Source organism: Pipistrellus kuhlii, unplaced genomic scaffold (assembly GCF_014108245.1).
Source record: "Pipistrellus kuhlii isolate mPipKuh1 unplaced genomic scaffold, mPipKuh1.p scaffold_m20_p_16, whole genome shotgun sequence".
NCBI lineage: Eukaryota > Metazoa > Chordata > Mammalia > Chiroptera > Vespertilionidae > Pipistrellus > Pipistrellus kuhlii.
The window spans coordinates 30,577,677-30,603,608 of NW_023425471.1; the positions used below are offsets into that span (position 1 = coordinate 30,577,677).

The 25,932-nt window shown below is 41.5% G+C and overlaps 1 protein-coding gene across 1 annotated transcript in view; it reads right to left on the reverse strand.

Annotated features, from left to right (window-relative positions):
- Positions 1-22,684, reverse strand: part of DRP2 (dystrophin related protein 2) — a 67,415-nt gene extending 44,731 nt beyond the window's left edge. Inside the window, exon 1 of the mRNA XM_036440000.2 lies at positions 22,324-22,684. The gene's annotated coding sequence lies outside the window, so the exon portion shown is untranslated. The remainder of the gene's footprint in view (positions 1-22,323) is intronic.
- Positions 22,685-25,932: the final 3,248 nt, after the last annotated feature.

Genomic DNA, 25,932 nt, shown 5'->3' on the forward strand with positions numbered 1-25,932 from the left:
GGGAGAAAAGGGTGTGGGGGTTGTGGGAAGAGACTGGACAAAAATTGTACACCTATGGATGAGGACAGTGGGGGGGAGGTAAGGGCAGATGGTGGGGTGGGAACTGGGTGGAGGGGAGCTATGGGGGGAAAAAAAGGAACAATTGTAATAATCTGAACAATAAAGATTTATTTAATTCAAAAAAAGAAAAGAAAAATATATACATATACTTTAAAAATAAAATTGTCATCATAGGATATATATATATATATATATATATATATATATATATATATATATATCTTGTATTGTGCCTCTTTTCATTTGCCATTTATATCACAATCACTTTAGAATGTCAATAACTATTCCTCTAAAACATGATTCTTTTTTTAAAAATATATATTTTATTGATTTTTCACAGAGAGGAAGAGAGAGGGATAGAGAGTTAGAAACATCGATGAGAGAGAATCATCGATCAGCTGCCTCTTGCTCGCCCCCCACCGGGGATGTGCCCGCAACCAAGGTACATGCCCTTGACCGGAATCAAACCCGGGACTTTTCAGTCCGCAGGCTGACGCTCTATCCACTGAGCCAAACCGGTCTCGGCAAAACATGATTTCTTAATGACAGTGAACGTGATAGAGTGGTACTGCTGAGGCCATGGGCTTTGGCATCAGACAGACTTAGAGTCAAATTCATACTATTAAAACAAATAGCAGTGTGGTCTGCGACAATTTCATCTCTCTGAACTTCAGTGTCATCTGCAAATTTGGGATAACAACAATACTTCCCTCATAGAATTGTTCTAATGATTAAAATTGTTCTAATGACTTAAAAAGATAGATACAGAGACAATAAAGCATCAGACTGTCAAGTTACAGCGGGAAGGTTATGGGGGGGAGATAAGATATCAATCAAAGGACTTGTATGTATGCATATAAGCATATCCAATGGACACAAGACACTGGGGGTTAAGGGCATGTATGGGACTGGGGTGGTGGCAATGGGGATATACGGACACATTTAATACCTTAATCAATAAAAAATTGAAAAAACAAATAAAATTGTCCTAGTGACTAAAACTTAGCATAGTTTCTGGAAATAGTACACTGCTCAATAAATGTCAGCTGAAATAATTATTGTATATTATTTCATTGAATGGATCTATCATTACAGTTAGACATAAGTCACACTGTAATGAATAGCCATGTGAATATTTGTAATTCTTTCCTTGGGATAATTTCCTAGAAGGGAGAATTTCTGGATCAAAGGGTATGAATCAATTTCATCTGTGATGCATATTTCTAAATTGCTCTAGAAAAAAAGATCACTTTATACTACCACTGGCAATGTATGAGAGTGCCAATTTTCTAGTACACTTGCCAACAGTGAAATACTGTAATCTTATTTTTAAATATCTTTGCCAAATTTGTAAGTGATGATGGCATCTTAAGGATTGCTTTGTATTTCCTTGTTTTTTAGAGATGTTTAACTTTGCCCCTACATTATTATTATTTGTGTGTGTGTGTGTGTGTGTGTGTGTGGCCAGGTGTATTTCTTATGTCACTAACTATCTCTTCTATCTCTTTTTGTCTTTTGAGATTCACTTACATATTAACTTCCTGACCTGATGTATAATTGTCCACAAACAAAAATAAACCAAACACAGGAGTTAGAGAACTTGGAGCTTCCTATTCCAATGCAGGCAGCAATATACTCCTTCTGGTTCTAGCATGACTAACCTAGGGTATTTTTAGACTTTGCCACTGACTGTGACTTCAATTCACCTCTCCAGACCTTGGTTTGCTAATTTATAAAATGTTAATGTTTTAGAGTTGTCACACATTAAAACCTTAGCATTCCCTATATTTCTATAGCATGCGTTGTATCCTGCTGTACTGTCTTTCTTGATCCTCGGTGTAACCTGGTAAGGTTGGCCCAACCAGGATAATGATCCCACCTGACAGATGAAGATGCTGAGACACAAGTGAACCTGAGCCTCCTGACTCCTGGCCAGTATTCTTTGTTCTACACAAAGAATACTCTTTCTGACCCTCTATCTCTATCCTGTCCCTAATTACCATCTGTACATACTGATTCTCTTCCTATTCCTCCGTCTAATTTTCAGAGACTATGAGGAAATAAAGATGAATCTAACTTGGTCCTCAACTGGTCAAGTTTAGGAAATAAGAGATATAAACAAAAAAGAACTATAAAGTAAGAGAGAAAATGATTTGCACCTTAAGTGGGACAAGAAAGCATGCAATGAGAGGACACAGGAAGAAGTGTTCATCTTAAGTTGAAGGGATTTAGGGTACATTTATGGAAGAGGTACTTTTGATGTAAGGTGAGAAAGAATATATGGATGCACAGAGTACTGTGGAGGATAATTTTGGGGTGGAACTAACTCTTCTGTGCTCTCCTCTAAGGGTCCTGATGGATATAAAGCTGTGGCTTTTTTCCACTAGGAATACTCTTCCTGGTTCTCAAAGTTACACATAGGAGACCCTTACAGGAGGCTTGTGGGGAGACATGGTTCCTTTTGGGCAGAGATAAAAGCTTTAAAATCACATGGGAAATACCAGTATTTCAGCATGTAAGCAAGATTGTCTGATATTTATTTCTATCCCACATATTTTTAGCATAGTGCAGGGCACATAACAGGCACTCAGTGAATGTTTCCTGGGTTGATATATTGAATTGAACTACAATTAGGTAACTGTATAGACTTTAACATTATAGGTACAAATCACAGGAATCATGAAGAGAAAGGTTTGGGATATACATATTTCCTTGCATTTCTGTGAAATGATGTGTGCAGAATGTTAGCATTTGAAGCAAGACTTGAAATGGTAAAAACAAAACAACCTGCAAACAACCAAAATGTTCATTAATAGAAGACTAGTTAAATAAATGTGTGTCAATACAATGGAATTCTATACAGCTATTAAAAACAGAATTAGAGGAGGAAGATGGCCGACTGCAAAATAGTGTGTAAGTGAAAGAACGAAAGGAGACTGTGTGGTCACATGGGGAGTGTATATTTGTGCGTGAGTGACAGCTATACTCAAGGGACTGTTGGGGATTACCAGAACGGGTTCCCTTGACCAGGCAGCCTCCACTGCTGCTGAAATCACTCCTGGAGCAACCGGCTCCAACACGGAGACCATGCCATCTTGAAGGGGAGAATGGCTGTGATTGGAAGTCTATATATCCAGGACTCTACAACCCCAACACCCAGGGACCAGCTGTGAACCCAGGAACACTGGATCTCAAGCAGCGCAAATACACAGACTCCAATGAGCTCCGCACCTTCTCAGGGAAAGGTAAGATTTCACCTAGTGAAAGGTGAAGTCTGTGATCCAGTCTGGGGAGAGAAACACATTCAACAGGAGCTAGGGGTTCAGGGGGAAGTAGGCACCCCACAAAATCCATGGAAGGAGATACACAGGGCTGTTAGCAGAAGGGAACTCTAAAAAGCAACCCATAGCTGGACTGGACGCAAAAAGGCAGCCTGAAATTTTAACAGGGTGCTGGCTGCTTAGTGCCAGAGATATTCACAGGATTGCTAGCAGTGTCAGAGGGTAAAAGTTGTGAGTTAGTGCACTTACTCTGGCTCTTTTTGTGTCTTTAAATCCTTGCTTTTGATTACTAAGCCCAGTACATAGGATCACCCAATTGGGGATACTCTCAGAGACTGCCAGAGAAAGTTGTTTTTGTGGAAACTGGGGATCAGAATGGGGCGTTACTAGCCTTAGGGCAGTCCATTCTCCCAAACCAGTATTAAATGCAACAGGGAAAACAAAATGTAAATACTGGATAGAGAGGACTTGTAGCCCCGGAGGTCAGTCCAGAAACACTGCCACCTAGGGGTTGAACCACAAACTGACTCTTGTGTAAACAAAAATAAAGGAGTCTAAGAAACAGAAATACTGCCTGCTGGAAAATCAGGACTGTGATTTACAACACAGAGGAGCAGTGGAACGCAGGGAACTACAATACTGTCCTGACTACCGAACAGGAAACAGGCATACCAAACAGAACAATAGAGGAAGTGAATGACCTTCAATACTGCACATTTTTAGTTTTTCATCTTTTAAGAAACTAAATTATTTTCTTTTTTCCTCACTTGATTTTACCTTTTTAATTATTATATTTTAATTTATAATCAGTATTATTACTACTATTTTACCTTTTTTTTTTAAAAAAAAATGTCACTTTATTTTATGTTTATTTTATTTTGGGATTAGTGTTCTACATTTTATTTTCACTTTTCCTTTAGCATCATTTTATTCTATTTAAACTGTACCTTTATGGGAACACTCTCTTCCTCAATTTTCCCCTTTTATTGTCCTATATCTCTTACCTTATTTCTGCTTTGGATTTTTCCCATTGTTTCTTTTTAGCCTCTGTTAAAATTCCCCCTATTCATGTATCTAATTTCTGATTCCCTGCTCTAACTACATACACACTTTTCTCCTTCTTCACTATCCAAATTTTTTTTCCTCTCTGCCCTTTTGGTTGTTATTGTTATTTTGTTCTGTTTTGGCTTGTTGTTCTAGGTTTTTTTTTGTTTTACTTTGTCCTGCTTTCTTTCTGTTCTATTTTTGTTGTTTGCTTGATTGTTGATTAGATTGGGTATTGTTGTGCTTGTTTGTGAGATTGTTACACTTTTTTTGTTTTTGTTAGTTTATTTGCCTGTGTTTTTTCCTCTCCTCACTTGTTATTAGTTTTTGTTTGTAGTTAACATTCATCTTTGGGTGTTTGTTGTTTGCATCTTTTAGGATTAGTGGTTGTTCTATTGGTGTTTTCTCCACATATAAATAGTCCCCTTCCTCTTTTTTATTCTCTTTCTTTTCTCTCTTACTTTTTTTCTTTTTCTCAATATACTTTTAGCATTCTTTTTTTTCCTCTTATCCCCTAACTCACATGAATTCAAGAAGCTCACAAAGTCCCTAACAAAATGAACCCCAAAAGACCAACGCTAAGGCACATTATCATTAAATTGGCAAACACCAACAACAAAGCAAGAATCTTAAAAGTGGCCAGAGAGAGCAGAAAGTTACCTACAAAGGATCCCCCTTCAGACTAGCAACTGATTTCTCAACAGAAACACACCAGGCAAGAAGGGAATGGAATGAAATACACAAAGTCATGCAAAGGAAGGGTTTGAATCCAAGAATACTGTACCCAGCAAGGCTATGAATCAAAACTGAAGGTGAAATCAGAAGCTTAACAGACAAAAAAAACAAAACAAAACAAACAAAAAAACACACACACAAAACCCTAAGGGAGTTTATTACCAATAAACCAGGGATGCAAGAAATGCTAAAGGTTATTCTATAAAAAGAAAAAGTAGGAAGCAAAGAAGAAAGACAGGCATAAAGAGAAAAAATGGCGACAAATAAGTAACAATCAATAATAATTTTATTTTTTAAATATTTTTTTATTTTGTACAGAGAAGAAGGGAGAGAGATAGAGAGCTAGAAACATCGATGAAAGTCATCGATCAGCTGCCTCTTGCACACCCCCTACTGGGGATATGCTCGCAACCAAGGTACATGCCCTTGACTGGAATCGAACCCGGGACCCTTCAGTCCCCAAGCTGATGCTCTATCCATTGAGCCAAACCGGTCTCTGCCGATCAATAATAATTTTAAATGTAAAAGGAATAAATAGCCCAATCAAAAGACATAGGGTAGCAGAGTGGATAAGAAAACATGATTCCTATATCTGCTGTCTACAGGAAACCCACATCAGAAAAAAGGACTCACACAGACTGATGGTAAAGGGATGGAAAAAGGTTTTACAAGTGAATGGAAATGAAAATAAAAAGCTGGGGTAGCAATACTTATATCTAAAAAATTAGATCTCAAAGTGAAGGACATAACAAGAGATAAGGAAGGCCACTTTATAATATTAAAGGGAGCAATCCAACAAGAAGAAATAACTCTGGTAAACATATACGCATCCAATACCAGAGAACCCAAATACATAAAAATATATCCTGAAGGATATTAAGGGAGAGATTAACAGCAATACAATCATAGTAGAGGACTTTAATTCCCCATTATCGCCATTGGACAAATACTCTAAACAAAGAAACATCAATCCTAAATGACTCACTATATCAGATGGAATGAATCGACATCTTCAGAACATTTCACCCCAAAGCCACAAAATATACATTCATCTCAAGTGCACATGGGTCATTTTCAAAAATAGACCATATATTGAGTCACAGGCAAAATTTCTTCAAATTCAAGAAGATAGAAATCATATCAAGCATCTTCTCATATAACAATGGTATAAAACTAGAAATCAACTATAATAAAAACAATAAAAATTAAACACCTGGAGACTAAATAGTATGCTATTAGACAATACTGGGTTACCAGAGAGATCAACGAAGAAATGAAAAGCATCATCCAACATCTGTTCTTGATAAAAACTCTCAACAGGGTGGTAATAGAAGGATCATACCTCAACACAATAAAAGCCTTATATGATAAATCTACAGCCAACATCATACTCAATGGGCAAAAACTTAACTCATTTCCCCTAAGAACAGGAACAAGTCAAGGATGCCCACTTTCACCACTCCTGTTTGACATAGTATTAAAAGTACTAGCCATAGCAATCAGACAAGAAGAAAGAAAAGGCATCCAAATTGGAAAAGAAGTAAAACTGTCCTTATTCTCAGATGTCATGATACTATACATAGAAAATCCCAAAGACTCCATAAAAAACAAACAAAAGAAACATTACTACACCTAATAAAAGAATTTGGCAATGTAGCAGGCTACAAAATTAACGGGTATCATCAAGAACCGCAGGAAGGCATACTTGCCAGCCCTTTCTGCATGCCTCCATACGTCTGGACTTCACTTCTGCATCTTTGCCCTTCCTATGAGTCTCAATGTGCTTTTCTCTTTCCTTCTAGTTGTATAAATTTCACTCAGCTAGCCTCGCACAAACACTTCAAAACTAAAAGACAAAACGGGTATCATCAACAAAATACAAGAAAGCCCACTGCATGGGATACCATATTTGTCAATGTTATCTTCTAGATAATCATTCCAAAATTTGTCAATGTTATCTCCATATAATCATTCCAAAATTTACAGGGAACTCATACAACTTAACCAAAAGAAGATATACAAACCAATAAAAAAAAAAATGGGCAAACGACCTAAATAGACACTTCAAAAGAGGACAATCATAAAGCCAAGAGACACATGAAAACATGTTCAGTCACTAATCATCCGAGAGATGCAAATCAAAACAACATTGAGGTACCACCTCACACCTGTCAGAATGACTATCATCAACAAATCAACAAATGACAAGTGCTGGAGAGCATGCAGAGAAAAAGGAACCCTTCTTCGCTGCTGGTGGGAATGCAGACTGGTGCAGCCACTGTGGAAAACAGTATGGCGTTTCCTCAAAAAATTAAAAATGGAACTGCCATTTGACCCAGTAATACCACTTCTACAATTATATCCCAAGAAAACAGAAACACCAATCAGAAAGGATATATGCACCCCTATGTTCATAGCAGCACAATTTATAATACAATAGCTAAGATTTGGAAACAGCCTAAATGCCCATCAGCAGATGAGTGGATTAGAAAACTATGGTACATCTACACAATGGAATATTACGCTGCTATAAAAAGAAGGAATTCTTACCATTTGTAACAGCATGGATGGAACTGGAGAACATTGTGCTAAGTGTAATAAGCCAGGCAGTGATAGACAAATACCACATGATCTCACTCATTTATACTATATAATAAAAGGGTAATATGCAAATAGAACAATTGGCAGGACAACTAGTCACTATGACATGCACTCACCACCAGGAGGCAGATGCTCAATGCAGGAGCTGCTCCCTGGTAATCAGTGAATTCCCACAGGGGGAGGGCCTCTCAGTCATAAGCCCAGAAGCCCAGCTATGGCTGGCGAGAGCCTCTCTCGCCCCTGTGGCAGCACTAAGGATGTCCTACTGCTGGCTTAGGCCCATGAGGGAGTGGGCCTAAGCCGTCAGTTGGACATGGACATCCTCTGAGGGCTCCCTGACTGTGAGAGGGTACAGGCTGGCCTGGGGGAATACCCCACCACCACCACAAGTGCATGAATCTCGTGCACTTGGCCTCTAGTGGATAATAAAGAACATTATAACCAGATGAATAAATAGATACAGAGGCAGAGAAGCATCGAACAGACTGTCAAATTACAGCAGGAAGGCTGGAGGGTGGGGTAAGATATCAATGGAAGGACTTGTATGCATGCATATATACATAACCAATTTTACACAAGATGGGGGGGGGGACGTGAGAGCATGTGCTGGAGAGTAGAGGAGGCTGGGGAAAGGTCACTGGGGGAAAAAAGGAGACATGTACTACTATTTGTAATATTTTAAACAATAGAAAAAAATAAAAACAGAATTAACTCTATGAACCAATATGAAACAATCTCTTAAGATATATTTTTAAGTGAAAAGAAAACACAAAAAAATAAGATGGTTAGGTTATACATGTGTAAAAAAGGAAAATATGTGCTTATATATACAATAATATATCTTTGAAAGTTTTACAAAAGAACGTATTGACATTAACTGCATTTGAAAATTTTCTCTATTTTTCCCCTTTTAAAAAAACTGAGAAATATAGTTACAAAAAAACTGCATAAAACATGTACATAAAATATATTGAATTATTATTAAGCAAATCCCCATATAATCACTGCTTGAATTGAGAATTAGAAAACTACCCATACCCACACAGCCCTGTGTTGGCAATAAGAGAGGTAATTTTTATGGAATATCTTCTTGTATCTTTTGAGTATTGAGCCATGTGAGTATATTAACTACCTAACAGATATTTTCTCCTTCCCTCCCTCCTCACTCCTCACAGAAATGTTATGGATCTCTTGAACTGCTTTATGGAAAGACTAGAGGCCCAGTGCACAAAATTCGTGCACCGAGTTGGGGGTGGGGTGTCCCTCAGCCCAGCCTGGACCCTCTCCAATCAGGTACTCCTCGACGGGATGTCTGACTGTCCGTTTAGACCCAATCCCGGTGGGACATCCCTCTCACAATCTAGGACTGCTGGCTTCCAACTGCTCACCTGCCTACCTTCCTGATTGCCCCTAACTGCTTCTGCCTGCCAGCCTGATTACCCACTAACCACTCCTCTGCCAGCCTGATTGACACCTAACTGCTCCCCTGCCAGCCAAATTACCCCTAACTGCCCTCTACTGCCAGCTTGATTGTCCTTAACTTCCCTCTTCTGCGGGCCTAGTTGCCCCTAACTGTCCTGCCCTGCATACCTGGTCACCATTAACTGCCCTCCCCTGCAGGCCTGGTCCCTCCCAACTGACCTCCGCTGCAGTCCTGGGTTGCCCCTAACTGCCCTCTCCTGGAGGCCTAGTTGCCAGTCTAATCATCCCTAACTTCCCTCCCCTTCCAGCCTGATCACCCCTACTCTCCTCCCCTGCTGGCCTGGTCACCTCTAACTGTCCTCCACTGTAGGCTTGGTCGCCTCTAACTGTCCTACCCTGCAGGCCAGGTGGCCCCCAACTGCCCTCCCCTGCTGGCCTGCTCACATCTAACTTTCCCTTCCCAGCCTGATCACCCCTAATGCCCTCCCTTGCAGGCCTGGTCACCCCTAACTGTCCTCCCCTGAAGGCCTGGTCACCCCTAACTCCCCTCCCCTGCAGGCCTGGTCCCTCCCAACTGACCTCTGCTTCAAGCCTGGGTTGCCCCTAACTGCCTTCTCCTGGAGGCCTAGTTGCCCCTAACTGTTCTCCCTTGCAGACCTAGTCACCCCCAACTTTCCTCCCCTGATGGCCTGGTCACCCCTAACTTCCCTCCCTTGCCACCCTAATCACTCCTAACTGCCCTTCCCTGCAGGCCTGGCCACCCCTAACTGTCCTCCCCTGAAGGCCTGGTCACCCTTAACTGCCCTCCCCTGCAGGCCTGGTCCTCCTCCAACTGACCTCCCCTGCAAGCCTGGGTTGCCCCTAACTGCCCTCTTCTGCAGGCCTAGTTGCCCCTAACTGCCCTCCCCTGCCAGCCTGGTCACCCCTAACTGTCCTCCCCTGTAGGCCTGGTCCCTCCCAACTGCCCTCCCCTGCAGGCCTTGTCCCTCACAACTGTCCCTCTACTGCCAGCTTGATTGTATAATCAAGCTGTATAAAAACATTGTGTGTGTGTGTGTGTGTGTGTGTGTGTGTGTGTGTGTGTGTGTGCGCGCGCGCACACAAAGAAAATATATATAACAAACATTCGTTATTATTGGGAGAAAAAAATAATTAGGGAAAATTTCTAAATCAGAGAGGCTCATGAAAGAACAGGGCAGTGGGATGAAGACAACCCTTTTCATGGGCTCTCTAATCCAAGGTAATGCTGCATGATGGCCCTGTGTCTCACAGTACTGCCTTTCTACCTGACAGCATGGCACTAAGAGATGAGACACATTTCGTTTGTACCAAACCTTGTTATGTGTTCCTAAAATAATTCCTGCAATGTAGCAAAAAACAAAAAAACAAAAACAAAAAACAAACAAAAAAACAACACACACACACACACACACACACACACACACACACACACCAAGGTTCTGCTTCATATGCTCTCACTTAATGAATAAATTATGGAAACTCAGATTGTCAAACTGGAAGGATCTTAGAAATTATCTAGGCCAACCCTCTCATTTACAAATAGAAACAATGAAATGTGTTCCTGAGAAGTTATTAGCTGTCAAGCAATTTTGAGATATAAAATTTATTTTCCAGTGACAAACTCAGAAACATATCCCTTGGGGAGAATTTTATTCTAAGAGCCAATTAATGCACTATATCAGAACCTGCTGCAAGTTCCCACGTTTCCTCTCTCCTCCCTTTTAAGCCAATGCTTTCCATACCTTCTCCCTTCCCTCCAATTTTATTCTAAGGGTCAATTAATGAACTATGTCTGATACCTTTATACAGTGTAAGTTAGTAAACCACTTGGGAGAGCAATTTGATGATATCTCCCAAAGGTGATATCTCCCTGTGGTGGGACAATTACCTCCTAGATACAAACCAAATAGCAACAGTCACATAAGAATATCTAAACAAGAATAATTATAGTAAGCCCTAACTGTGAGCCAAAAACTGGAAGTGGCCTAATTGTCCATAAATAGTAGAATAGATAAATAAATCATGGCATATTCATTAAATGGAATGTTATACAATAGTAAAAAAAAAAAAAATGAACTAGAGCCACTTGGCACAACATGGTTAAATTTCACAAATTCAGCACAGAATAGAAAAGAAATTGGAGAGGAATTCAGACCATCGATATAAATTTTTAAGACATATAAAGCAGTGGTGTATGCTGTTAAAAGACAGTCATATGTAATAAAAGATTAAATAAATGCATGAGAATAATAAACACCAAATCCAGGAGAAGGGTGACTTTGGAGAGAGGGAAGGAAGGAGAGAGCTCTAATTATAACTGGTAATGTTTTTTTTTTCTGAAGTTGAATTGTTGGTAACCTGATTTTCATTACATTATTCTTTACTAGAGGCCCAGTGCATGAATTCATGCACAGGTGGGGTCCCTCAGGGTGGCCTGCAGAGATCAGGCCCCAACTCACACCCCTAGGCTCACAGCCCCAGCTCATGTCCCCAGCCTCACAGACCTACAGCGCTGCCTGGCAACCCACATTGTTCTGGTGCCACCCCCTCACCTGCGCCACCATCCCACCTGCGGGGTGATTAATCTGGGCCTGGGCCCCCTGCCTGGCTCCCTCAGCACCTGAGAGCTAGGTGGCGGCCCCACCCCTGCGACCACTGGTTGCCATCTATGAGGCGATTGGTGGGGTGATCTGGCCCCTGCTTGCATCAGCCTTGCCCTGGAACCACCTGCTCACCTGCTCCACCGTCCTGCTACAGTCCGGTTCTCATTGGGGCTCACTGATGCCTGCTGCCAGCACTATGTCGCTGACGCCCACCATGTTTTGTGCCAACCCCATGGTGGTCAGTGTACATCATAGTGAGCGATCAAAACACTGGTAGAATGACAGCCCAAGGAGATAATATGCATATTAGGCTGTTATTATATATCACTAGAGGCTTGGTGCACAAAATTCATGCAAGGGTGTGTGTGTGTGTTCCTCAGCCCAGCCTGTACCCTCTCCAATCAGGGATCCATCGATGGATGTCTGACTGTCGGGTGGGATAAGGCCTAAATGGGCAGTCAGACATCCCTCTCACAATCCAGGACTGCTGGCTCTCAACTACTCACCTGCCTGCCTGTCTAATTACCCCTAACTGCTTCTGCCTGCCAGCCTGATTACCCCCTAACCACTCCCCTACTAACCTGATTGACGCCTAACTGCTCCCCTGCCAGCCCGATTGACCCTAACTACCCTCCCGTGCCAGTCCGCTCACCCCTAACTGCCTTCCCTTGCCAGCCTGGTCTCCCCTAACTGCCCTCTCCTGCCAGCCTAATTGCCCCTAACTTGCCTCCCCTGCCAATCTGGTCACCCCTAATTGCCCTACCCTGCCAACCAGGTCACCCCTAACTGTTCTCCCCTGCAGGCCTGGTAACCCCCAACTGCCCTTCCCTGCAGGCCTGAGTCCCCCCAAAACTATCCTCTCCTGCAGGCCTGGTCCCTCCTTAGTGCCCTCCCCTGCTGGCCTGGTAACCCCTAACTGCCCTCCCCTGCAGGCCTGGTCCCTCCCAACTTCCCTCCCTTCCTGGCCTGATTGCCCACAACTGCCCTCCCCTGATGGCCATCTTGTGGTGGCCATCTTGTGTCCACATGGGGGTGGCCATCTTGTGTGTTGGAGTGGTGGTCAATTTGCATATTGCCTCTTTATTATACAGGATATCTCTTTAAATGTATAAATATTTTCATAACACATTATTTAAAAGATGCAACAGAGGGGAGGGAAGATATCTGCCAATGGGAAGTCAGGCTGCAAGATAGTGTGTGAGTGAGAGAATAAAGGAAGAGTGTGTGGTCGCACGGGGATTGTTTGTTGGTGAGTTGAGGGACAGTTATACTCCAGGGGATTGTGGGGGACTGCCAGATGGGGTTCCCCTGACCGGGCAGCGTCCACTGCTGCTGGGATCCCTCCTGTAGCAACCGGCTCTGACATGGAGACTGTACCATCTTGAAGGGGATAGTGGATGCTATCAGAAGCCTGAAAATCCTGGGAATCTACAACTACAGCACCCAGCAAACAGCTGTGAAACTGAGAACATCGGTCCCCAAGTGGCACAAGCACGTGTATTAGGAGGAGCTCTGTGCCTACTCACAGAAAGGTCAGATTTTGCCTAGGATAAGGTGAGATCTGTGTTCTGAGCAGGAGAGAGAAATGCACACGGCGAGGGCCTGGGAAAGTCTATGCCCAGAAAAATCCGCAGCCATTGGGGCTGGCGTGATCCACAAATGTGGAATGGGATTTGCAGAGCTGCTAACAGAAGGGAACACTAAAAAGCAACCCATAGCTGAACTGGGCACAAAAGTACAGCCTAAAAAAATTTAAAGTGTTCTGACTACTTAGACCAAAGGGGAAAAAAGACTACAGACTTGAGCTGCAGCAGCGGAGTTCAAACATTTACTCTGACTCTCTCTCTCTCTCTCTCTCTCTCTCTCTCTCTCTCTCTCTCTCTCTCTCTCTTTCTTTTCTTTAAATCCTTGCTTTTGATTACTACACCCAATACATAGGATCACTCAATTGGGGACACTCTAAGAGACTGCAGGAGACAGTTGTTTTTGTGGAACCTGGGGATCAGAGCAGGGAATAAGCATCAGAGAACAAGCTCTGGGGCAGCCCGTTCCCCCAAATCAGTATTAAGTGCCACAGGGGGGGAAAAAAAATCTAAACACTAGCTAGAGAGGACCTATAGACCCAAAGGTCAATCCAGAAACACTGACACCAAGGGGTTAAATCACAAATTGACTATTTTGTAAACATAAATAAAGGAGCATAAGAAATAAAGACGTGGGAGAGAATAGAAAAATGGCAGTGGACTAGACAGACGGGTCCCGAGCCTTGTCCTGGAGCAGAAAGAACAGCTGAGGGTCACACGGGGAATATTTGTTGGTGAGTTAAAGGACAGCTAAACTCCAGGAGAAGGTGGGGGACTGCTGGACTGGGTTCCCCTGACCAGGCAGATCCTACTGCTGCTGGGTTCCCTCTCAGAGTGACTGGCTCAGATGCGGAGACTGTGCCATCCTGAAGGGGAAAGTGGATCTTAATGGAAGCTTGAAAAGTTATAACTGCAGCAACCACTGAATAGTTGGGAGCCCCAGAATACCGGTCCCCACCTGGCACAAACATGTGGATTCAGAGGAGCTCTACACTCCACCATGGAAAGGTCAGGTTTTGCCTGGGATAAGGTGAGGTCTCTGGTCCCAGTGGGAGAGAAAAATGCTTGTACTGTGGGAGCTGGAGGACTGGGGAAAATCTGTGCCTAGAAAAACCCGTGGCTGTTGGGGCTGGCGTGATCCATGAATGTGAAATGGGGTCCTCAGAGCTACTAACAGAAGGGATCTCTAAAAAGCAACCAATTTGTTCTGACACAAAAGGAAAGCCTAAAAATCTTAAAAATGTGCCGGTTGTTTAGACCCAAGGGGGAAAGGATGACTGCACAGACTTGCCTACAGCCCCATTGTTCACACACTTGTGCTTTTTCCTCTTCAAATCCTTGCCTCTGATGACTAAGCCCAATACATAGGATCACCCAGTTGGGGACACCCTAGGAGACTGCAGGGGAAAGTTGTTTTTCTGGAACCTGGGGATCAGAGCGGGGAGTGACCATCGGAGAGCCAGCTCTGAGGCAGCCCACTCCCACAAACCTACCGGTATTGAGTGCCACAGGGAAAGCAGGATCTAAACACAGGCTAGAGAGGTCATATATAGATCCGGAAGTCAATCCAGAAACACTGCCATCCAGAGGCTGAATCACAAATTGACTCTTGTGTAATTAAAAATGAAGGAAAAGAGAAAATAAGACACCGCCTGCTTAAAAATCAGGACTAGCTTACAACACTGAAGAGCAGTGGAATGCAGGGATCTGCAACACTGTCCTGACTGGGGAAGAGGCCGGCCAAACAGAACAATAGAGGAAGTGAATGACCTTCACTCCTCACATTTTATTTTATTTTTTTAGTTTTTATTTTCATCTTTTACTTAAGAAACTAATTTTTTCTTTTTTCCTCAGTTGATTTTACATTTTTAATTATTACATTTTTATCTTCAATCAGTATTATTACTACTACTATTTTACCTTTTTTTAAGTCATTTTATTTTCTCTTTATTTTACTTTGTGATTAGTGTTCTACATTCTATTTTCATCTTTCCTTTTGCATCCTTTTACTCTAGCTCAACTCTACCTTTACACCATCACTCTCTTCCTAACTTTTCCTCTTTTGGTGTCCTGTTTCTCTTACCCTTTTCCTGTTTTAGATTTTCCCTATTCTTTCTGTTTACCCCTGTTAAAATTTCACCCTATTTATATATCTAATTTCCAATCCCTTGCTCCAAGTGCATTCACATTTCTCTCTTCTCTGTCTTACCTATCCAAAAAATTGTTTTTCTCTCTCTCCTTATGTTTGCTTGAATGTTGACTATATCATTATTTATGCTTTTTTGTGAGATTGTTTTTGCTTATTTTTATTTGTTTTTTTTTTTGCTTTGTTTTTGTTTATTTTTGCTTCTGTTTTCCCTTGCCTCACTTGATAAATATTGTAATATTAGTCTAATACTAAAATTTGCTACAATCACCTTATTGCTCCAATTCTTTCAGATCAAATCTATTTTATCAGTTTTGTATATATCATTTACAATATTTTCTTATAGATATGGCTATGTATTTGTATCCTAAGGGAAAAATATAGAGTATCGTTTCCCCTTTCTATGGGATTTTTACATTAATTCTATCATATTTTTCTCTTTGGTGTGTAATATGATTTTTAATTTTATTGATTTTTTTAGAGAGAGTGGGAGAGAAGAGCAAGACAGAGAAAGAGAGAGAGAGAGAGATGTGAGAGAGAAACATAAATTGGGTAATAAACTACCTAACCCTACAACTAAAAGAGTTAGAAACAAAAAAAGCCCATAGTTGGCAGAAGGAAGGAAATGATAAAGATCAGAGTGAAGATAAACGAAATAGAGAGCAAAGACACAATACAAAAGGTCAACAAAACCAAGAACTCGTACTTTGAAGGGATAAACTAGATTGATGAACCTCTAGCCATGCTCACCAAGAATCAAAGAGAGAGGACCCAAATAAACAAAATCAGAAATGAAAGAGTTGAAATAATAAGAAACCCCACCGAATACAAAGGATTGTTAAAAATACTACGAACTACTCTGTTCCAACAAACTGGACAACCTGGAGGAAATGGACATATTCCTAGAAAAATGCAACCTTCCAAAACTCATTCAGGAAGAATCTAAACAGCTCAACAGGCCAATAACTATGGAAGAAATTGAAGCAGTCATCAAAAAGCTTCCAGCAAACAAAACCCGGGGCCAGATGGCTTCACAGGGGAGTTTTACCAAACATTCAAGGAATAACTGAAACCTATCCTCCTCAGACTATTCCAAAAAATTCAGGAGGAAGGAATACTTCCAAGCTCCTTCTATGAAGCCAGCATCACCCTAATACCAAAACCAGATAAACACAACATGATAAAATAGAATTATAGACCAATATCCCTCATGAACATAGATGCGAAAATCCTCAACAAAATTCTAGCAAATTGGATCCAGCAGTACATCAGAAAGATCATACACCATGACCAAGTAGGATTTATCCCAGGAATGCAAGGATGGTACCATATCTGCAAATCAATAAATGTGATACATCACATAAACAAATTGAGAGATAAAAACCACATAGTCATATCCATTGATGCAGAAAAAGCATTTGACAAAATTCAATACCCTTTCTTAATAAAAACACTCAGCAATGTGGTAATAGAAGGATTATACCTCAACATAACAAAAGCCTTATATGACAAACCCATAGCCACATCATACTCAATGGGCAATAACTAAAACCATTTCCTCTAAGAACAGTAATAAGACAGGGATACCTACTCTCACCACTCCTGTTTGACATAATACTGGAAGTATTAGCCATTGCAATTAGACAAGAAGAAGAAATAAAAGGCATCCAAATGGGAAAAGAAGATGTAAAACTGTCCTTATTCACAGAGGACATGATATTGTACAATATAATACATAAAAAACCCTAAAGGCTCCATCAAAAACTATTGGACTTAATAAATGAATTTGGCATGTAGCAGGATACAAAATTAACACCAAGACATCTATGGCATTTCTATACACCAATAATGAACTTACAGAAAGAGACTAAAGAAGCCATCTCATTTACCATCGCATAAAAAAAAATTAAGATATCTAAGAATAAACTTAACTAAGGAGGTAAAAGACCTATATGCGGAAAACTACAGGACACTGAAAAAAGAGATAGAGGAAGACATAAACAGATGGAAGAACATACCGTGTTCATAGATTGGTAGAATCAACATCATTAAAATGTCCATACTACTTAACACATTCTATAAATTCAATGCACTCCCCATTAAAATACCAATAGCACATTTCACAGACATAGAAAGAACTCTCCAAAAATTCATCTGGAATAAAAAAAGACCCTGAATAGCCACAGCAATCATGAGAAAGAATAAAAAAAATTAGGTGGGATCTCAATACCAGATTTCAAGCTGTGTTACAAAGCAACTGTTCTCAAAACAGACTGGTACTGGCACAAGAACAGATATAAAGACCAATGGAATACAATAGAGAACCCAGATATCAATCCGAACCACTATACTCAATTAATATTTGACAAAGGAGGCATGAACATACAATGGAATCATGACAGTCTCTTCAATAAATGGTGTTGGGAAAATTGGACCGATACATGCAAAAACATGAAACTAGACCACCAACTTACACCATACACAAAAATAAACTCAAAATGAATACAGGACTTAAACATAAGATAGGAAACCATAAAAATATTAGAGGAATCCACAGGCAGAGAAATCTCAGACATATGCCAAAGCAATTTCTTCACTGATACAGCTCCTAGGGCAATGGAAGCTAAAGAGAAAATAAACAAGTGGGACTAAATAAAAATAAAAAGCTTTTTCAGAGCAAAAGAAACCATCAACAAAACAATAAGAAAGCACACTGTATGGGAGAACATATTTGCAAATGTTATCACTAATACATGTTTAATCTCCAACAATTACAGGAAACTCATACAATTTAATAAAGGAAGATAAATGATTCAATAAAAAAAAAAATCGGAATGGACCTAAATAGATACTTTTCGAAAGAAAACAGAAGGAAGGCCAAGAGACACACAAAAACATGCTCTCAAAGCCACTAATTATCCTAGAGATGCAAATCAAAACGACAATGTGGTACCATCTCACACCTGTCAGAATGGCTATCATCAACAAATCAACAAAAAAGTGTTGGTGAGGATGTGGAGAAAAAAGAACCCTCGTGTACTGCTGGTGGGAATACAGACTGGTGCAGCCACTGTGGAGAACAGTATGGCGTTTCCTCAAAAAACTAAAAATGAAACTCCCATTTGACCGAGTAATACCACTTCCAGGAATATATCCTAGGAAAACAGAAACACCAGTCAGAAAGGATATGTGCACCCCTATGTTCATAGCAGCACAATTCACAATAGCTAAGATTTGGAAACAGCCTAAATGCCCATCAGCAGATGAATGGATCAGAAAACTATGGTACATCTACACAATGGAATACTATGTTGCTATAAAAAAGAAGGAATTCTTACCATTTGCAGCAGCATGGATGGAACTGGAGAGCATTATGCTAAGTGAAATAAGCCAGGAAATGAGAGAAAAATACCACATGATCTCACTCATTTATGGATAATAAAGAACATTATAACCTGATGAACAAAAAGATAGATACAGAGGCAGTAAAGCACCGAACAGACTGTCAAATACATCGGGAAGGCTGGGGAGTGTTAGGGAGCAGGGGAAAGAGATCAACCGAAGGACTTGTATACATGCATTTAAGCACAACCATTGGACACAGATACTGGGGGAGGGAAGTTCTTTGTGATAGGGAGTAGGGGAGGCTGGGAGAAGGTCAGTGAGGAAAAAAAAGGAGATATATGTACTACTATATGTAATACTTAAACAATAAAAAAATAAATAAAAGATGCAACAAATTCCATACTGAAAGGAAAAGTCATAGTTTTCGGAAATAACAAAATACTAAAAGAAATGTATAAAATATAAATGCTGTTCTCAAAATGATGGTATTTTTCCTTAAACTTGCCTCATTTTCCTGGGACTAGTTTCATGGGAGGGAATCTGCAAGAGAAGCAGCAGTTGGGCACAGTGGACTGACAATCAGAAGATAAGGATTCACTCTCTCAGATACTCAGCAGCTTTGGGAAAGAGAACAATTTGATTAAACTCTTAATCTTTTTCACATTTAAAAATGCAGTTTGGACTAGATTATCTAAAGAGGTTTTTTGTCTCTCCCCCCCCCCCCCTTGTGTGACAATTTCTACTAGCTTTTTATTTATTTATTTATTTTATTTTATTTTATTTTATTTTATTTTTGAGTAGCTATTCCAAAAACTGTGTCTGGAAGATGTTAAAGTGTTTCCCATGTAGAAAAGTGTTCCCTGGTCAAATCAGTTTGGGATTAAGTCCTGCAAATCAGGGCCCTTTAAAAGCCAATTTACCTGAGAGCCTTCTCTATACTGAGTTAAACAAAATTAAACAGATTTATTTATAACAGTCATCAGAACATTTATTTATTTTTATATGTACAATATTACATGCTTTGTTATCTTTTGTTCTAAAATGAGCTTTAAATCAAGTTATAGATATTTAAGTAACAAATTGAGATTTCTGAAATCAATTTATAATTACACAAATTTACAGAAAGATAATTTGAACTACTATTATCACAGCTAAACAGTAAAGGCCAACCTAGATGAATAGGCACCACATAAAGAATGTAAAACAACAACCCAATAATAATAATAATTGTGTTACTAAAACATTATTGACAACTTTGCAGCTAGGTATCAGCCTGAGAAGTTACAAATAGTTACCTTAAATTGGTGCCTTTGAATGCAACTAGAGCAGTCTTCCTCAGCCTTTTTACTTTTTGACCCCTTAGGAGCCATTTTTATTTTATTTTATTTTTTTCCATCATCATTTATCAACTCTATGCCCTCTTCCATCTCCACCCCTGCCCCACAATCACCACACTATTGTCCATGTCCAAGTCCTCAGAACCTTTAATATGCTTATATGCATTGTAAGTATCCAAGAGGAAAATTCTGTTTTAAAGCATTTTCAAAAAAGTATTGGAGCACAGAATGCACCCACCACCACCACCACTCCTTATTTTAAAATGGAATCTATTAACATTCTCTCAGAACCATGTTCTGTGGACTATCGGTTTGATAAATGCTGTCCTGGGAGGATGTATCTCTCTTGCTATTTTAGTTGCTGCTGTGCGTTTAGAACCCTTGGTGAAGGAGGAATGCGGTTTCATACTATAATTTGTGCAGTGTGGGTTCCCTTGGCGTGAGTGTCCATGGCCAGTTTGGAAGGCTATCTCTTGGGTTTTGTTAGTAGACACCCTATCTGTCACTGTGGCAGATTTAACATGAGAAACTTCTGTGTATCTATGGTTCAAAATTCTGCAACCCAGATGTGTTCTCTGTATTTGGTTTTTGGGTCTTTGCTAAGATCGCTGCTTCAAACGACGCTTCCCTCCTTTTGGGTGACTGCGGAGCTAAAGGGCCTCTGGCCCAGAGCTCAGAGACACTTTACATGGGAGGAATGCCTCAGGGAACAAATCTCATAGAAAGAGGAGTCTTTCCAATGTGCCTTCATCCCCCAGCAATACTTTGCAGGAAGCAGGACGTAGGATGGAGGCTGGCCTACCCAGGAAAAGAGGGGCTCAGTCTTCTTTCAGGGTCAGGACATGTATCACTTCCACTAGTAGCATGGCCTTTTCAGGAGGGGGAAGGGATGTTTCTGAAAGACCCCAAGGTTGTATGGAACCAGCTCCCACCCGGATCCCAGAGGTAAAATCTACTGAGGTCCTACATCCCCACAGGGTCCCCAAGGGGATTTACCTGAGAGCCTTTCATCTAGAAACAAGGATTTCTTTGGAAAAGTCAGGAGCTAAGGTGAACTAGATATAGGGCTTATTAAAGACATTTGTTCTTTTGAACAATCAAAAAGAAAACATAAGAGAAAAGTATGTACTTTCCCAGACAGCATATACCATACTCACAAGCAGAAGCAGGCAGCTGTCACTGCTGCTATCCCTCCTTCTCTACTTCACTCCATCCCAGCCCAGCAACCTGCTTGGACCCAACAACTGGGCAGCCTGGCTTCACCTGCTTACTAAAGGCAGGGTAAGCTTTAACTCCCCACAGTCTCAAGTCAACTTACCAGGCTGGGACATTGGGCCTGCTGCCTGAGAAGGGTAAGGAAAGCAAAAGAAGCGGGGTTCTTGAGTTCAGGAAAGGTAAGCGTGATTTCAAAGCACTCCAAGCTGTGCTCCCAAGAGTAGACAGGCGTTTCCTGATTAGAAAGGGTAGAAAGAAAACCAAGGGAAGAGCAAGGGGAAAATGCAATAGGGAAGACAGATTATGTAAATGCAGAGATGATGATGCGCCTTCTGCCCCAGGAGCCTAGGTCAGAGTCCAGTTTACTCCACGGAGGCACTCCTGTGTCCTGTCTTTGGACAAGACACTCATTTGTTCAGGGAACCCGCTGCAAGTTCCCACATTTCTTCTATTCTCTCTTTTCAGCCAATGCTTTCCACACCCCTTCCCTCCCACCAGGAAATCCAAACCCGTGGATTTTTGTCCTTCCATCCATGGACAAAAAGCATGTCATTGAGATCAAGCAAACAAATAAATAATACCCCCCTCCTCTTGGACATTCTTTTAATTCATTAGTTTCTCAAATTGGCTTGAGATTCTATTCCTAGGCATCTTTTCCCCCTCTATAAATCCAAGCAGTAGCCACTTCATTGTGATATGTTTTAATGCAAGTTTTTCCCTAAAGGCACACACAGGCAGCAGGCAGGCCTCTGTGTGTGTGTGTGTGTGTGTGTGTGTATGTGTGTGTGTCTGCATGCGTGCATGTACACACACACACACACACACACACACACACACACACCCCACCTCTGGAGCTTCCCCTCCCTCAGTCTTTTCCCCTCAGCTAGAAGAAAAAGGGTGAGGCTTAAAAATAATTTCTCCGTGGCCTACCTTCTGAGTCCGTCAGGTCTGAGGATCAGGCGGTAACTGGGAGCTAGGAGGCCCGGGGCTGGACTGCCTCTGTGAATCAGCAAAGAAGTCCCTGAGACAGGGATGCTGACAGCTGCTGTATGCACACTCTCCCTCTGTCTCTCCCACCTCCCTGCCCTTCTTCTCCTTCTCCTCCTCCCCTCTCGGAGCTGCTCTGTGTTGCTATGCAATCATCTCACCGGGACTAACAGCATCAGTCCAACCACCGGCTAAGATACCCTTGACTGGACAAATGCAGAAAGAGCAAGGACAGTATTGTCATACTCCCAGAGCCTTGGCGGCTCTCAGAAATTCTAATTCATTAGGAGCAGAGGAGGAAAGCGGAAGAGGCTGAGAGGCAGCCAGGGAGAGGGGGAGAGGCTTTCACTGAGAAGGAGGAGGAGGAGGAGGAGTGAGGGGGGAGGGGGAGACAAAAGAGGCCTGGAGATCAATGCAAGCTGCTGAGTGAGGAGCCTGGGCCCCAACTTCCACAGATCTAGTTCAGAGCCAAAGCCAACTTCTGAGCCAGCTGCTGGCAAGGCTCTTCAGTAGCCAGTCCAAAAGTTAGTTCATGTTGGAGGTTAAAACATCCTGTCCTAGAGTCAGCCCTGGTACCCAAGGTGCGGTCTTGGGCCCAGGGCTCTGCCAGTCACCCCCAAGTTACGTTCTTGCCCCCTCTTAGCGCTACATGTAGAAAAAGCCTAAACAATGAGGGAAACAAAATGGACCTTAATGATTTGAGAAAATGCAACTCCTCCATGCTTTCCTTCAACAATTACCCCACTCACTCTTTCTCCTTCTGTTCATACTAGCCCTTATTCTTTTCACTATTACCTGTTAGAGAGAAGAAAGTAGGAACTCCAAACTTCCTGAAAGACGTGGGTGAAAGCCACTAAAAGGATGGAGGGGATTATATCCCTTTACAGAGCACAGTAGGTTACCTAGTAAATTTTTATGGGATGAATAAATTGAATGGATGGATGGATGGATGGATGGGCAGATAGCAGTCAAAAAGCTCCCATCTCCATCCTCCTACACAAACATACATATATTTGAAGCCCTAGAAGCTCCAGGTCAGGGCAAAGGATAAGAGAAGAATTCTTTCCAAGAAGAGTGTACATATGAGAGAGAAACAGATTGCTATGGGATTTGGTTACTTAACTTTATTAATTTGTCTCTAAAAAGTCTATAAATTCTGACGGCACTGGGATTTAGAACAGAAAATACTTCCCAGCCCTAAGAACCTGGGATTAGTATTTACAAAGTATCTGTAATGATGAGTATTATTTATTTTTTTAAAATATATTTTATTGATTTTTTTTTTTTTTTTTTTTTTTTTTACAGAGAGGAGGAGAGAGGGATAGAGAGCTAGAAACATCGATGAGAGAGAAACATTGACCAGCTGCCTCTTGCATACCCCCTACTGGGGATGTGCCTGTAACCAATGTATTATACATGCCCTTGACCGGAATCGAACCTGGGACCTTTCAGTCCGCAGACCGACACTCTACCACTGAGCCAAACCGGTTTCAGCGAATATTATTATTAATAATAATATTACTAGAAGTAGTAGTAGTACTATTATTGGAAACTCTCAGCCAGGTAATAAGTAGTATATGTGCATGTGTGTATGTGTGTGTGTGTGTGTGTGTGTGTGTGTGTGTGTGTGTGTGTTTTCTTTGGAGAGGAAATTTTAAAACTTTAGCTACAGGTTTCAGTAAAAGGTTAGCGACCAGGCCTGATTTCTTAAAAAACAAACAATATGGGAACCAACTACCCCTTCTCCCAGCTTGGCTTTAAGAGATGCATGAGTGACCCCTCCTGCCTGGCCAAAGTGAGGCCCCCATGCAGTCGCAGAAAGGGCCTTTGATTTGTGAAGGGCCTTTTGAAAGCACATCCGGCTTCTCAATCTCCACACCCTCAACAGCATTTCCTCGCTACCCAACCTCACCCAGTCCTGGCCCTGAGTCAGCCTCAGTCTTAATGCTGGCAGCTTTCAGGGTTTCTCAACACCATCCAGACCCAAAGCCCCAGGGGTCCTATACAAATGACTTTGAATGACTTGAAGTGGGGAGTTGGCTAGAAGAAAGACCAGAAGGAACACTCTGAGAAACTGTTTGGGTTGGCACAGACACAGAATGGCTGTGACAGGCACACACAGAACACATGGGAACCTGACTCACTGCTCACCCTTGGCATTAGCTCAAGATTACACCGAACAACACCAGAATCTAGGTCTAGAAGGAGGAAGGAGAGTAAGCTGGGAGCGGGGGCACTTGCTGCCCACTTTGGTTGCAGCTGGACTGTCTAGGTCAGTGGTCGGCAAACTCATTAGTCAACAGAGCCAAATATCAACAGTATGATTGAAATTTCTTTTGAGAGCCAATTTTTTAAACTTAAACTTCTTCTAATGCCACTTCTTCAAAATAGACTCGCCCAGGCTATGGTATTTTGTGGAAGAGACACACTCAAGGGCCAAAGAGCCACATGTGGTTCTCAAGCCACAGTTTGCCGACTGTGGGCCTAGAATCATAAGGAGCCTTGAAATAATCCTTTACTTTTCTCTTTCTACCTCCAGAATAGGGATGGGGCCTGCAAAGTCATTTGGTCTGGCCCTGCCAAGGCATTAAGGGTGAGTTAAATATTTGACCAAATATAACAGGCTAATATTTTTGTTGTTAATCCTCACAGGAGGATATTTTTTCCATTTATATTTTAGAGATAATAGAAGGGAGGGGAAGAGACACACAGAGACATCTATGTGAGAGAGACACATGGACTGGATGCCTCCTACACATGCCCTGACTAGGGCCAGGGATTGAACCTGGAACCAAGATACATGCCCTTGACTGAATCAAACCTGTGATCCTTCAGTCTGCATGCCAACACTCTAACAACTGAGGAAAAAACAGCCAGGTCAGCAGGCTAATTAAAAAATATATTTTTATTGAATTTTAGAGAGAGAGGAAGAAAGAGAAATAGATAAAGCATCGATGAGAGAGAAACAACATCATTGATTGGCAGCTCCTGCAAGCCCCCTACTGGGAATCAAGCCCACAACGCTGGGCATGTGCCCTGTCTGGGAATCAAACCCATGACCTCTTGGTTTCTGGGTTGATGTTCAACCACTGGGCCATACTGGCTGGGTGCCGGCTAATTTTTAAGATGATAATTTTGTATGGCCCTCGAATGACGTTGTAAATCTCCAAATGGCCCTAGGCAGAAAAAGGCTCCCCACCCCTACTCTAGATAAAGCATTCAGGCTGCAGATACAAAAATACACTATCATTATGCAAATAAACCCAGTTTGTTTTGAGGGGTGTAACAAAAGGCTTCCCACAATCTCGCCCACTCACCACATCATGATAGATTCATTGTTTGTTTGCTTAAGGCACTAAAGGCTCTTGTGAAAATGTGAATACTACATATGAGACAAAAAACAACAACATTAACCTGCCCTGGCCAGGTGGCTCAGTTGGTTGGAGCATCATCCATGTGCCAAAAGGTTGCACATTTGATCCCTGGTTGGGGAGCATATGGAAGGGAGCTGATTGATGCTTCTCTCTCTCTCTCTTTCTCTGCCCTCTAAAA